We start from the raw sequence: 14,188 nt of genomic DNA on the forward strand, positions 1-14,188 counted from the left end.
CTGGGACCCCACCCCATCCAACCTCCCCCATTCGTCGTCCCCTGACTGCCCCAACCCCTATCCACACCCCCGCCCACTGATAGGCTCCCCGGGTCTTCCACACCTATCCAACCGCCCCCTGCTCCCTGTCCCCTGAATGCCCCCCCTGGACCTCCTGCCCCTTATCCGACACCCCTGCTCCTCAAACCCCTGCCCCCTTACCATGCAGCTCAGAGCAGCAGGAGCTCACAGCCCCGCTGCCCTGCATGGTGTGTGACTGCGGGCCAGGGGGATAGCAGGGGAGGGACTGGGGGCTAGTGTCCCCGGCCAGGAGCTCAAGGGCCTGGCAGGATGGTCCTGCAGGCCGGATGTGGCCCACGGACCATAGTTTGCCCACCTCTGCCTTAGCTTCTGTTTTAGGAATGGCTAATAGAGGTTTGAATCACGGGCTAGTGGATTGTTAGGCAAATAAAGAGAACCCAGCACCGATCCCTTACTAACCCCTCGATCTGCAGCACAGTCCTGGGCTACTGCACATGTTCCCACTGCCAGCTCTGCCCGGCGAGCTAACAAAGCCCTCATTCTCCCACAGTGCAGGGTGTCCCAGAGGAAGGTGACATTTCTCTGTCTAGAGCTAGAACTCCCTTGTTGTCTTTGTCAGACCGGGAGTCTTCTCACGTTTCCCCCTCTCTGTCTCTTGTGCAGATTAAGTAACGCGATGGCAAGAATTTTGTCTCCCACCACATTCCCCCCCCGCCACCCCCATGCCATTTTTCCTCAGGCTTCTACTGTCACACAGCTGCTGTTGTGTATGTTGTCACTGCTCCCTATTGGAGAGAACTGGGACGGATCAACATTGTCTCATAAACCCTCTATTGCTACTGGGGATTCTCCTTTACTGCAGGTGGCTCAGGAGCATTTGCGTTCTGTCCCCACTTGCTATTGTATTACAGTTGCTCCTAGAAGCACCAGCTGAGACCATAATGCCAGGGGCTGCACAGACAAAGATGGCTCCTGCCCCAAGGAGTTCAGTCTTAACAGACAAGGAAAAATTATGAGTCTTATTTTTACAGGTGGGGGAAACTGAGGCACAGAGCAAGTTGCTCAGCGTTAGTTGGTGGTCGCAGTGGGAATTGAACGCTCATGTCCTGAGTCCCAGTCCAGTGCTTTGACCCCTGAGCCCAACTTATCTCTGCTATGCCTGGCAGCCTGAAAGATGTGAAGCTGGGGGCCCTCCCTTGGTGGGCGACCTGTCCCTTTTTCCCGCTGAGGCCCTGTGCTAGGTGGCCTGATGCCATCTCATCTGCAGGTGTCAACGTGATGCTGAGGAAGATCGCGGTGGCCGCGGCTTCCAAGCCGGCCGTGGAGATCAAGCAAGACGGTGAGACCTTCTATATCAAGACCTCCACCACAGTGCGCACCACTGAGATCAACTTCAAGATTGGGGAAGAGTTCGAGGAGCAGACCGTGGACGGGCGCCCCTGCAAGGTAGGGGGAGCTGCTCTGGGCAACCGGGGCTGCATGGCTCCTGCTTTTTGGAGCTAAGTCTGGGGCGGAGAAGCAGAGAGACCCCTGGACAGCTCAGGCCTTGGCTGAGGGTGTATGTCCCTGGCAAGACCCCCATGAGTCCAGTGGTGGCAGGAGGGCGCCCAGCTGGCCATTGCTTTGCTCCTGCTAATGGCGAGGGGATAAATAGTCCCTTGGGTGTCCTCTTGGTGGCGTAGGAATACCAGTGGGAAGTGATGAGTTACAAGATGGTGTCCCAGAAGTCAGGGAAGCTCAGGCCTGGGCCTGTAGCACGAGGGTCAAGTTCTTCACCGGGGCCCAGCCTTTGTTGCTTCCGTTAATGGGGTGCAGCGAAATAGTCCCTCTGGTAACCGTGCCGATGGGGCAGGGATACCTCGTGGGGAGTGCTGAGTCACAAGAGGGCATCCCACATCCTCAGACGAGGGCTGAGCCTGTCCCATAAGGGCCGTGTCCTCTACAACCGCTCAGCCTTTGCCTCCACTAACGAGGAGGGGTAAAATAGTCCCTCGGAGAGCCGTGGCGGGGGCGTAGGGATCCCCGGTTATGAGTGACACGTCACAAGATGGTGTCCCGGTGGAGTATAAAAGCGCCGCCCAGGAGTGTGATGGGTCACGAGCTGGCGCTGTAGAAGCCCCAGCACGAGGATGGCAGAGGCCTCCTTGTGCCATGTCCCATGGTCCTCCTGGCTCCCGTCTCCATGCCGGAGCCGCTAAGAAATAACTGAGCAAACTTCCCTCCTTAATAAATATGGGGGAAACCCTTCTGAGCCTGGCCAATTCCTGTTAACATTTACCTCCTCCGGCTTGTCGTACGCCAAGACCCTTCTGTGTGCTCCCTGCCAGGACAAATACGACAGGGGTTTCCCCCCTATGTCCCAGCTTGGCTTCTTTCTCGGGGACTCTGAGCCTTGCCGGGTGGCTGCCCCATCTCTGGCCGGGAGGTCCCGGCAGGTTTTCATCACATAACCTCCCACGCAGTCGTGGGGAAGCCCTACCTGCTCTTGGTTCATGCCCCTGATCAAAGCATCTTAAATGGGCAGCTTACTCAGTGTGACACATACACAACCCTGAACTCCAGCTCATATTGTGTGACCCCCCTCGGGTCCCGGTCTCCAACTCAGTGTGACACATACACACGGAACAAGGGTCAGACACATACACCCACATCTGTACTCCAACTCCCAATGTGTGACACACACACATAGACACAGTCTGGGTTGCAGTCACTTTGTGTGACCCCAAACACACGGACTAAGCGTCAGACAGACAGACACACACCCACATCTGGACTCCGACTCACTAGGTGTAACATACACACACACTGGATTGCAGTTGCTCGCTGTGACACACAGACACACTCCTGCCTCTACAGCTAGCAGCCCGTTCTCCCCCCCGAAGGGGTGAGGGCTCTTTTCTTCCTCGTCATCCCATCCCAGCACCCCTCTGGGTGATGGATGAGCGCACGCAACTGTCAGGCTGCACTGGAGTGTGGAACAAATTGCCAGCTTCTCTCTTGTCAAGGACTGGGCCTGCCTAGTGCATGATGGATGAGCCTCCTGTGCCGCTGGGCTAGTAGGGGCATGGCGGGGGCTTTGTGATTTAAAATGTGGTGGCATTGATCTCTCCTTCTTCTTCCATTCAGAGCTGGCAAATGGGAAGTGAGAACAATGGTCTGTGAACAGGTTGCGAAGGGGAGGGCCAAGACGCGGCGGGTCAGGAAATGAACAAGATGGAGAACTGATTCTGCGTAGGCTGCCTCCTGCAAGTAAAGGTTAATTACGATAAGACCTCCAACTTAATTACCACTTTTGGGGGACTTGAATAGTTGGCTGGCCACGACCAGGGATTTCAGTATCTGCGCACGTTTGGTCTCACCCAAAACCTTCCCCTGGGGGAACCCATAGACCAGAGCCCTGAGTCACAACAAGGGAAATAACCCCTCCCCTTGTCTCCTCTTATTTCCTCCCAGGCTTCCTCCGGATGCCCTGGACCGAATCACCTCTATTCAATTCCTTGAAATGCAAAAACAGAGAGATCAAGTTTCTTTCACCCTCAGTCAGATTCCATGCAATAGCAAGCTTTGCAACTCTGACAAAAACAGAGAATTCACCTCCTATCAGTCTTTCCCGAAGAGACTGGGTAACCCTCGGCACAGAGATTCCTACCCCTGAGCCTCACTAGAAAAGAATCCAACAAGGTTTTTATAAAGAAAGCTTATATAAAAAGGAAAGAACAAAGCACATAAAACTGTCTCTGTATTCAAGGTTGACAACATATACAAGGGTCAATTGCTAACAAGAAAAATGAATAAACAGCCCCTTATCAAAAAGGAAAATACAATAAACACCAGCAAACTACACACCATGTAATAGCAAAACAAATAAAAACCTATTGTCTCTACCTGTGTACTTACAGCTTGGAAACAGAAGACTAGAAACCTGAAGATAGAGAGATCACTCCAGAGCGAGAGCAACGGAGAGACAAAGCAGCACACCCAGAAGTCCTCCCTGAGATTTGAAATCTGTTCCTGATTTGGTCTCCTGGCAGATGTTGGTTATTCCCCTTTGCAGGTGAAATAGACATTAACCCTTAAGCTATCTGTATGAAACACAAACACCAGAGTCTAAGGCAAGAAGCTGGGATGCTTCAAACGCCACGCTGAAAGACACTTACAAAATACTCTGTGCATCCCAGTGTTCAGGTCTGGCTAGGGTCAGGAGGGCTCTGTCAACTGCATAGCCTCCATGTTATTGCTTTAATGTTCCCCTTAGATTTAAGCTGAAGGCAGTGAATCGTGGCCTGCCAGATTAGCTAGACGGTGCTTACGAGTGGTGTGTCCGCTGTTTCTAACAAGGCTGATGCGCACAGCTAACAACTGTAAGAGAGAAGAGTCAGAGAACTCAGCCGTTTACTTAACTTGGGTCTGTACATTTTGTGAGTCTCACAAGATTTTGCGTCTTTCTGCTGCTGCTGCTGCTGCCTCGGGCATACAGCCAAGATCGATGCCCATGTAAATGGAGAAACTCTTTCCGACTCATTCGGACTATTATAGGCAGGGAGACACATATTGGTGGCACTCCTTTCCTCAGGTTAATTTAATATGCTTGACCTGGAGTCTTCAGCAAGCCTCCCCATCCTTGTACAAATTAAAGTACTTCAATAAGTTTGCTTTATTTTATGAGGCTAAAGGGGGAGATATTCATTGCCATTGAGTATAGGAATAAGTGAGGCATATTACAAGATCTAAACTGGTAATTGGACAATTGTCGTTTTAAGGGCAGAAATAGCATTGATTTAAGAGACTGCTTAAGTTAAATATTCCTAAACTCCTGCAGAAGTATTTACCTGTACCAAAATAGTAAAAGAATTGTTAAGGAATTTTGAGGTTGATTTTGGTTGATTTTATTGACAATCGGTTACATCCTAGGGAAAGCCACAGAGGATGGGTGAAAATGAGACAAAAACGAAAACAAACAAAAAACCCAAATGTACCAGTAGTTAATGTACAATGGTCCATCTAGCCCAGATATGCCTGCCTTCATGAAGTGGTCATGCCAGTCTGAGAGGGAATGAACAGAAAGGGCAATCATTGAGTGAGATCCATCTATCTCAGTCTTTTCTACTCCCTAGGTTCTGGCAAACAGAGGCTAGGACACCATAAGTATGGGATTTGCATCCCTGAACCATCTTGGCCTACATTATAACATAGTCATTGTTGATACCTATCTCATGAACTTGTAGTATTTCTTTTTTTACTCTGTTGCAATCTGGCCTTACATCAGCATCTCTGGCATATGAGTTCCACAGGTGGACTAGCATGATTTAAAAGGGGGAGGGTGGGAGTAAACCAGGTTTGTTAGTCTATGCTGTCCAAAGATGGTGGAGAAAGGCGTGATGTATGGGAGGATGTACCAATGAATGAGATCTAAATGATGTCCCATTAAAGTGGTTCATTGCATGGTTTTATGGAAACTGCTTTTTCCAGACAAACTTCAGTATATAAGTTTTTAGGCTTATATGTTTAGTTGAACATGGCTAAATGTATTGAGATCATATATAGAGAGGCATATATAGTTTATAGTGCTTGACTTCTGGACTTTTCTGCCTCCACAGAGCTCTTCTCAGGGTCTGGGAAACGTTAATCAATGTCACGTCTAATACAGGTGGAACCAACGCATGTTGCAAAGAAGCATTCAAAGTGCGTTGGGCAATGTAACACCTCTGCAAACCATGGAATCAAAGTAGGGTTATAGAATATACTTAGGTGAGGGGCCTTCGGAGGTCCATCTTAGTCAACCAACAGGTTTTTACCCAGTTCGCCCCTCTCAAGTGATTGAGCTCATAACCTTGGGGTTTTAGGGATTAGTTGGTATCTCAAACCACTGAGTTCCTATCTCCGTACAGTATCCAGTTTAATACACCAGTCAAATAGATTAAAGTCTTTAGCAGCAGTTCTGGTTTATGCATTTCTACAAGAGCTTGAATTTAATGAATTGTGATAATTATCGCAGACTATCTATATGCATTTGATCAACATTTTGGTTTTAAATGCATTATACAGAAATCAAGGTAGCCTTATAAAATTGAATTATAAACTGGTCTAAATTGAAGATCTTCCAAAAAGACATTGTAAATAGAGGAACAGAATCAATGGTGGGGCCTCTGGAACTGCCGTCTTCCTGGCCAGCGTCCACCCCTGCATGAAGCATGGCAAAGGTTCCTAACATACCTGCTGGCTCTGATTGGTTAGTCTGTCTCTTTCCATCCTCTGATGGCCACTGGAGGACTAATCCTTGTATGTCCTGGCATGGAGGTGGTTTTCTGTTGGCTGACAGGTCAGGTGCATACTGCCCAGCAGGGTGTTGTGTATTTGTGTTGGTCAGTGGTTTTTTGTTCCTAGGCAATCTGAGTTAGATTTTTTAGGTGTACCCAGCCAGCTTCGTGCCTGTGTAGCGTGAGCTCTGTGTTTGTAAATACAATGGAGTTTTTGTTAGTTGTCTGCTTTCTGGCCTCACATGTGATCTTCCTAAAACGCTAACCCTCAGGAATATAACACAGGGACAGATCCAAATCTTCTTGTGTAAAGACTAAGATTGCTTCCCTTGAGGAGGTTCCAGAGCAATGCTCCCAGGTAGGCTGGATACCAATATTGATTTTTGGTGAATTGTGGTGCCGTGGCTTGTATTCACCCATGCACACTGCACCCTTGAAGGGAACGGACCATTTACTGTCAACCCCATACTTCAAATATCATGAGTTAGGCTCTCAAAAAAATCTTGATAATTTGCTGGGAAACTATTAGATTAAAAATTTATTTGCCCCTTTGGGTTTCTGAGCTGTTTTTGTTTTCAACTTGGGCGGGGGTTTAATGCATTCTCTGTCATCTATGAGTGCTAACAGACTTGGCATATTTTAAAGGATGTTTTAGGTTGTCTCATCGGATTTTTTGTAAAGCATCTAGGCTCCGTCTCCATCATGGGATATTGGTTACCGTAGATGCTTTATTGAAAATCCACCACCAGCCATCTAAAGTGCCGTTTAAAAATCTATCCTTTAATTTAATGAAAGAAGAAGAAAAAAAGAAACCTGAACTGTCCTGTCACTGGTGCATGATTCACGTGATTTCTGCAGACTGACTTTACAGGAAAATTCTCAGTATTGTTAGGGCTTCACAATAACATCTCAGAATGTAGGCAACGTTTATGCCAGAGCTGGAGAATGGGGACCAAGTGGTTGATTCACTTCGATGATTCTTCCTGTCCATTCCCTTGAGGAACCTGGCATGGCCACTGTTGGCAACAGGATTTACTGGCTAGTATGAACATTTTGTGCTACCCCAGTCTGGCCGTTCTTATAGTTACCGCATGGAAGTGCACTGGCATAAGTATGATTCAGACTTGAGACTGGAAATAGCTGTCCTTGTCTAAGAACACCTGAGATTAGTCATACCATTGATCATCATTTCCTCACGCTCAATCATTGGCACGTCTCCTTTAGTAGCGCCCATCTTAGCCATCTCAATCATTGTGCAGGCGGTAGACCAAGCAAAAGCGGTGACCCAAGGAATGTCTTGGCCTTGGGTGTTTGCCGTTTAACAAGATTCAACCAGGGATCTCTGAGTGATTACCCAAAACATCACACTGGGCTTCCGCATCCTGACAGTTTTTCAGCCCAGGAAGTACACCTACGAGAGCTCTTTACCTTGCCTTCCACCAGGTATCCGTATTGATTCCCAGATTACAGCTGTGACACCCAGACAAGTTGTCAGCTGTCATCTGGGGGGCTTGGGTCTGAAACGTCCATCCAGATGAACCATTTTAGGCATCTTACAGATCCTCACAAGGTTAAGGGAGGTGGGGAGGTTTATAGAAGGTTTCACAGCTGAGTGAGACAGGGTCAAAGTTCCCATTGGTGAATCTTTTAATTACCTCAGAAGTACATGTGCATCAGAGACAGAGTTTGAGTGAATCACAGAGGACACATCTGTCATGGATGTAGAAGGAGTTCAGTGCCCCGGATTTCTGCACAGCCATAGCGATAGCTTGTATAAAGGTAAGCCCACAGTTCTACAACTCCCAAGACTGGTACCTCCGGGCTGTCCAGCTCCCCTGTTGTCTCTTGTGCTCCAGTTAGTCCAAATAAGTTTGAACTCCTCTTAGAGATTCTACGTCCTTCCGGAAGCAATCAAACGTGCTTGTATGTTCATCGCCAGTGACCCACAGCCTTTGTTGTAAAAGCCAGCATTTAGCTAGTTCCACTGATACATACCTTTGAGAGTCCTCTAAATCAGATGGAATAACTCAGGTTGCTTGAAATTTTCATTGGCACGAAGCAATTGATCCGAACTTTCCATACTATTGGTCCATCTTAATATCTGAGTTCTCCTCTGATCTGTGGCTCCTGCCATGGCAGCAGCAATATCTTAACAAAACCAATCTCTGTCACATTTGGTTCATTTGTCTCCAGATCATACATGATGTGCCTATATCTAGAATGCCTTGGAGGGGAGGGTAATATTTGCCTACTAAAGCAGGATTGTGAGCTCAATTCTTTAAGTGGCATTTAAGGCGGACGGGATTTTTTTTTAACAAACAAACTGTTGGGGATTTCAGCAGGGGGTGAGACTAGATGAATCTCCTTTGAGGTCCCCTTCCAACGCTGATATTCAGTGATTAAATTAATGATTTGATCATTCGTCTTCTTTGTGTCTTCTCAAGTTTACTCTTTAGTCTTCTGTGTCTGATTACGATAACAAAGGCAGATAATATCACAATCCCATAGTGCCTCTGTCAGTGGAGAAATTAACCCCAGTGGGCAGGCAATATTAGTGTGGGGTTAAACTGATTCATGCATCATGCTTCTACAGTATTAAAAAATCTCACTGTCTCCATAATGTTCCACTTGCTATTTTAGCTTTCTGTTGAACTCCCCTTTCAATGGTGCTCCAGAATTCACATCAGCGTCCATTCCTACAGCTTCTTCATGTCTGTTCATCTGGGTCCAAGGAATGAAATTGGCCCTTGATTTGACCAAAAAAATCATATGTGGAATCTTGTGAGGTTCGGGACTTAAGTGCGTTGTTATTCAGAAATGTGGGTTGTTACTCAATATTGTTGCCTGGTTTCTGAGTAGTTACTGCATGGTATTTGGACAAAAATGGGAAGCTGTCCAGCAGAGGCAACACTTAAAATGATTACGAGGCTTGTAGCACATGACTTATGAAAGAGAGTGATGAGACCTGGGATGCTCTTTATCCACAGAAAGAAGAGATTGAAGGGGATTTTATCTTGCCTTGGCGTCCCAAAGAGAGATTGGATTCTAGACGTTCTCGTGGTCAGCAGCATGACGAAGAGGAGTAATGTTCTTCACGTGTGCAGTGGGGAAAGAGGCACCTGCTGGTTTTTTTCAGGCAGGGAAAGCTCGAAGCACAGGGGGGAGGGTCAGCGCAGGCCATGTGGAGAAACCAGCTCAAATAGTGCGAGCACAGCCCAGCCTGAGTTATTCCTGTGCTCGGGTATCCGATGCCCATCTAGCCTGCCACCTCTGCCCTGCCATAGTGAGGCCCTGGGTCTGCTAGCCCTAAAGTATTTTTTTTTAAATAGAAATGTGGTTTTGGCCTGAATAAAAATTGTTTCATGAAAATGGCTGTACTTCCAGGCAATAATTAATTTAACATAAAAATCTGAACACTTGGGAAACAGAACAAATAAAAAATAATTCCATTTTTTGGCCAATAAACCTGAAATCTTTTGGACGTTCCGGAAAGCAACTGCAGTGCCTCTATGGAGAGTTCTGTAGTTCTGGAGCCTGATGTTTCCATATCCCCTTATGTGGCCAGGTCCTGGCTGGGATGCCTTTTCCCCTGTATGAACTCACCGTTGCAGCTGTCATGATGCATCCTGTCCTCCACCAGTGAGGGGACAGTGTGGGCAACTTCAATTTTTTTTGTGGAAATATATTTTTCCCCAACATTAGTTCAACAGTTTGACTCAATGGTAGAGTTTTAAATCATGTCCCTATCTCCCTTACTCCACTCCACTGCTGTATTTAACACGAATATTTAAACTTTCCCCCCTCTATCACCCTCTGTAGTCCCTACTGGATTTTTTTATTTTTTAGAAATAAGCATGTGAATTTCAGGTGGTATTTTGGCACTTTGTGTCTCTTAACAATCCTAGATCCCTTGCATTGCAATGTCTCCACATAGAGGACCACATCTTAAAAGCTGTTGGAGCCTGGCGAAACTAATGCAGTGAAGGAAACTGCCAAGCAAAAATTCAATGTACCCTTTGGCATTGCACAGCACCTGGTGCATTGCAAGGTCGCCTTATTGAGCATCTTCGCACTATGTGGCGTCTGAGTACACTTATCTGAGAGACGCACTCTCTCTCCAGTGACCTACGCCATAGCTCTTCGCACCATAACAAAATTTGGCATGCTGGATATCTCTTGAGTTCAGCAGGACGAGGCGTCGGAGTTACAGGGTTCACAAGAGCCTGGGGCTGTGTGACATGTCCTCCACTCCTAATCTCAAACTAGTGCCAATAGTAATAAACTTCTAGAGTTCACATTATGTTGATGTCATGTCTTGAGTGAACTATGAAAGGAGAGGGCCTGTGAGATAATGTTTTCTTCCTATTGTGTATCATTCTCTATCTCTACTTTGAGAGATAGATGTTTGGATTAGGAGGCCGTTGGAGGGACGCTTGAGATATGAATAATGGATGAAATATAATGGTGATTGTGAAGGAAGAGCCTGTCAGACGTCAATCTATCACACCCTTGGCATGCAAGTAGAGTTCCATTAATTTGGATGTACCTCAGTATCAGACATTTAAAATGACTTGATACTGCCGTGATGGCGTACTATGGAAGGAGCTACTTAGAGAAAGAGCAGATGAGATTAACTTCTGTTCTCATATCAGCAGCAGTTTTATTGGCATGTCAACTGAAGCTCTATAGAAGCAGTTTCTAATGTTCTGAGCAAGGCAACGCAGGAAGAATTAAAATGTTGATTTGAGATCTAGGCTCCTCCTAGCAGCGTCTGCCAATTATTGGTCTTCTAATAGTTTGTATATATTCCAGGCACAACAGGGACAATTGTTATATCTCCCTCTGACTTCTGTATAACACAGGACATTTAAACATTTCCCAAAATATTCCTAGAGAATTTTGCAAACTTAAGGAGCCAACATCATCAGATAAAACGCCTTTCTGCTTTCTGCCATTCACTGCTGGTTATTATTTTAACAATATAAAATGATTCCCCTTGCTATCCAAGCCCCCAATCTAAACCACAACCCAAAAAGCAATGAATCGATCTAAATAAGTCAAACAAACAATATTTCCTTGGCCCCAACATAAAAGGTTTTCTTACTCTCAAAGGGAGAAGTGTGTCAGAGATTCATTAAATCCTTGAAGGATTTTTGCTATTCCTGTTGTGGTTCTATGTTGCACTGCTCCGATACTACAGAGATTTTAATATAAATCTCCTGATAATCTACTTGATATCTTTTAAAGTTAATAGTACAAAGGTTCTCAGTCTGGCTGTGATCCAGCTGCCAGGGTGTGTGTTTTGGCTCAGAAGCCTCGAATGCCACATCCTGTTCAGAACCTTGGTTAGTCACTTCCTCTTCTGTACCTCAGTTTCCCATCTGTAAAACGTGGATAATGCCCTTGCCACTGCTGTGCATGGTTTGAGTCTATGGCTGTAATTGGCCTGGAGAGATAGATATTTATTAAGCAATGAAAACTTCTGCCCATTCCTTGGGCTTTTGACGACACACACACAACAGTGGAGAAGGGAGATTTTCTTTGAGATTCCAAATGTCTGTCGTAATCAGTTTTAGTGTGACATTGTTTCTTTAAACAAACTCACAGCATTATTGCCTTGATGAATTAATTCTCAGTTGCTCATTTCGGCAGCAGAGCTCACAGGGAGATCCCAGTCAGCCAGAATGGGTTGGGGAAGGCTGCTTTGCCCGTGATAAACCCTTCCAAGAATCCGGAGCAGGAGGCATGATAGGGTTTGTTGATGCAGACAACTTCAGATTGATGCCAGTTTGATTATATGAATAATGTTATGGGACACCTATCCCATAACAGCAGCTTGTATGTGTCTCTGAACGTAACTGAGAGGACAAGCTGACTGTGAGGCCAGGACCCCTGTTTCACTGCCATGGGCTGCTTCAAGATGAGGATCACAAGGTCATGTTACCAATGTCTCAGGGCAAAACCTCTCAATCTCTCTCCTCAGATTTAGACCCTGTCTGAAAGACACTCCTCGTTAGTCAGTGTGCCTCCCTTATTTGAATAATATAAGGGCTTATTTTACCTCATTATGATGTGTCTTGCCAGGGACTGGTGAAACATAAAGGAGATCTTCACTATATATCATCTCTCTACTTAGCATTCCTACAGAACTATCAATCTCGTATATTGTAGCATTTTAAACATCCCGCCTCTATATTCCTCTTGTTCTGTTCTCTTGCTGTTCCACAGCTTCCTGTACTAGCTTGAGTTAGTCATCCTGGCCAATGCTTTTTTGAAGTTATTTAAATGCCGTAGTGGGATTTTCAAAGCATCCAGCGCCTAAAAACCCATCTAAGATCAATTAATTTTAATTACCAGCATATTGCTTGAAAATCCATAGGCGGCTCCAATATCTTTAAACACTGGCTTGGATGCTTCTTTGGAATAATCTGTTTCTTAGCCGCAATTACAGTTAATTGAGCTCAGTCCAGGGATATACTGGGGAACTCTATGGGTGTATGCAGAATCGCATCAGATGTAAGATATTCATAGATCGATGAGAATCATTGAACTGTAAGGGCCCTGGAGGCTCATCTACTCTAAGTCTCTCCAATTGAGGCAGACTAAGTATTATCAGATTCCCTGATCTGGTGTATGTCTATCCTTGCTCTTAAAACATCTCCAGTGAGGAGATTCCAAGAACCCTCTAGGCAATTTATTCCAGTGCTTAACCACCCCTCAGTTAGAAGGTTTTTCCCAAATATCCAACCTAATATCATTGCTGCTTTAAGCTGCATTACATTCTTGTCCTAACCTCAAAGCTTAAGGAACAATTTCCCTGCTAACTCCTTGAACAACCTTTTGGTTCACTTTTTCCATTTAAATAGAATGAATCTCCAGTTGAAAAAAATGGAACAGGATGTAGCTACTTCAGTAATATTACTGCGTCGTTTGCTGCTTTTTGCGTGAGGTTGTATGAATCCTGCTTTCTCAATTACACTATGCACGTCTGCATGTGAAGTCATTCCTCGCTGTGAAAGAGGATACAAACTCTAATCTAAAGTTGCAATGTCAATTTTTGGGAATCAAATGGATGCAATTCACTTCCTCTCTTAACTATATGATATTCCGTTTTTCTCAATCACCAGCTAAATCCACAGGGAAATATGGTGAAGGTGGAAAACCTACATGTACTTCATGGAGGGAAAGAAAGCAGAAAATCAAACATCTATCACAGAATTCTTCCTGCTGGTCTTGGAACCTCCCTGAACTGCAAATTATTTTCTTCCTTTTCCTTGTTTTGTGATCGTACTATTGTCATCCAGTACTGCATAAACCCCCCCCCCCCTTGCTTCATTTGTAGCGCTAGTTGTAGGTTGATCCGTCACCTGCACACCCCTTATGTATTTCGTTCCTGGGGAATTTGTCCTGCTTGGAGATCTGCTGCACGCTGCAGTAATTCTGCTGGATGCTGTCCAGCCTCTTGACTGGGGACAAGACCATTTTGTAACCGGCTGCATTGTGCAATTTTTATTGTTTGGTTTCCTTATTGAACTTGTGAGTGCTCTCTGCTAGCTGTGATGTTCGTACGATCGATACTTAGGCAATATGGTAAGCCTCGCACTAGGCAATCCATATGAGATGGCAGTTCTGTATGCAGCTAGTAGGCCGGATCTTGGCTAATGTTCATTATAATTCTTACACATTATATCTTTTTGTCACAATTAGCCTTCCTTGGCCCTTTAATATGAATTATCCACCCCCTTTTTTTTGTGATCTCACCCCAGTTGATTAAACTCTCCTGCAGTACCCAGATCGTGATTACGCTGGTGACTTTCATATTCTCCTCATAGACACTGTTCTCCCCTATCTTTATGTGACCCCTGATATCTTATGTTTGCTCATCTTCGTCCAACCTTACTGAGGATCCC

The sequence above is a fragment of the Chelonoidis abingdonii genome, chromosome 14, assembly GCF_003597395.2.
Source record: "Chelonoidis abingdonii isolate Lonesome George chromosome 14, CheloAbing_2.0, whole genome shotgun sequence".
Classification (NCBI taxonomy): Eukaryota; Metazoa; Chordata; order Testudines; family Testudinidae; genus Chelonoidis; species Chelonoidis abingdonii.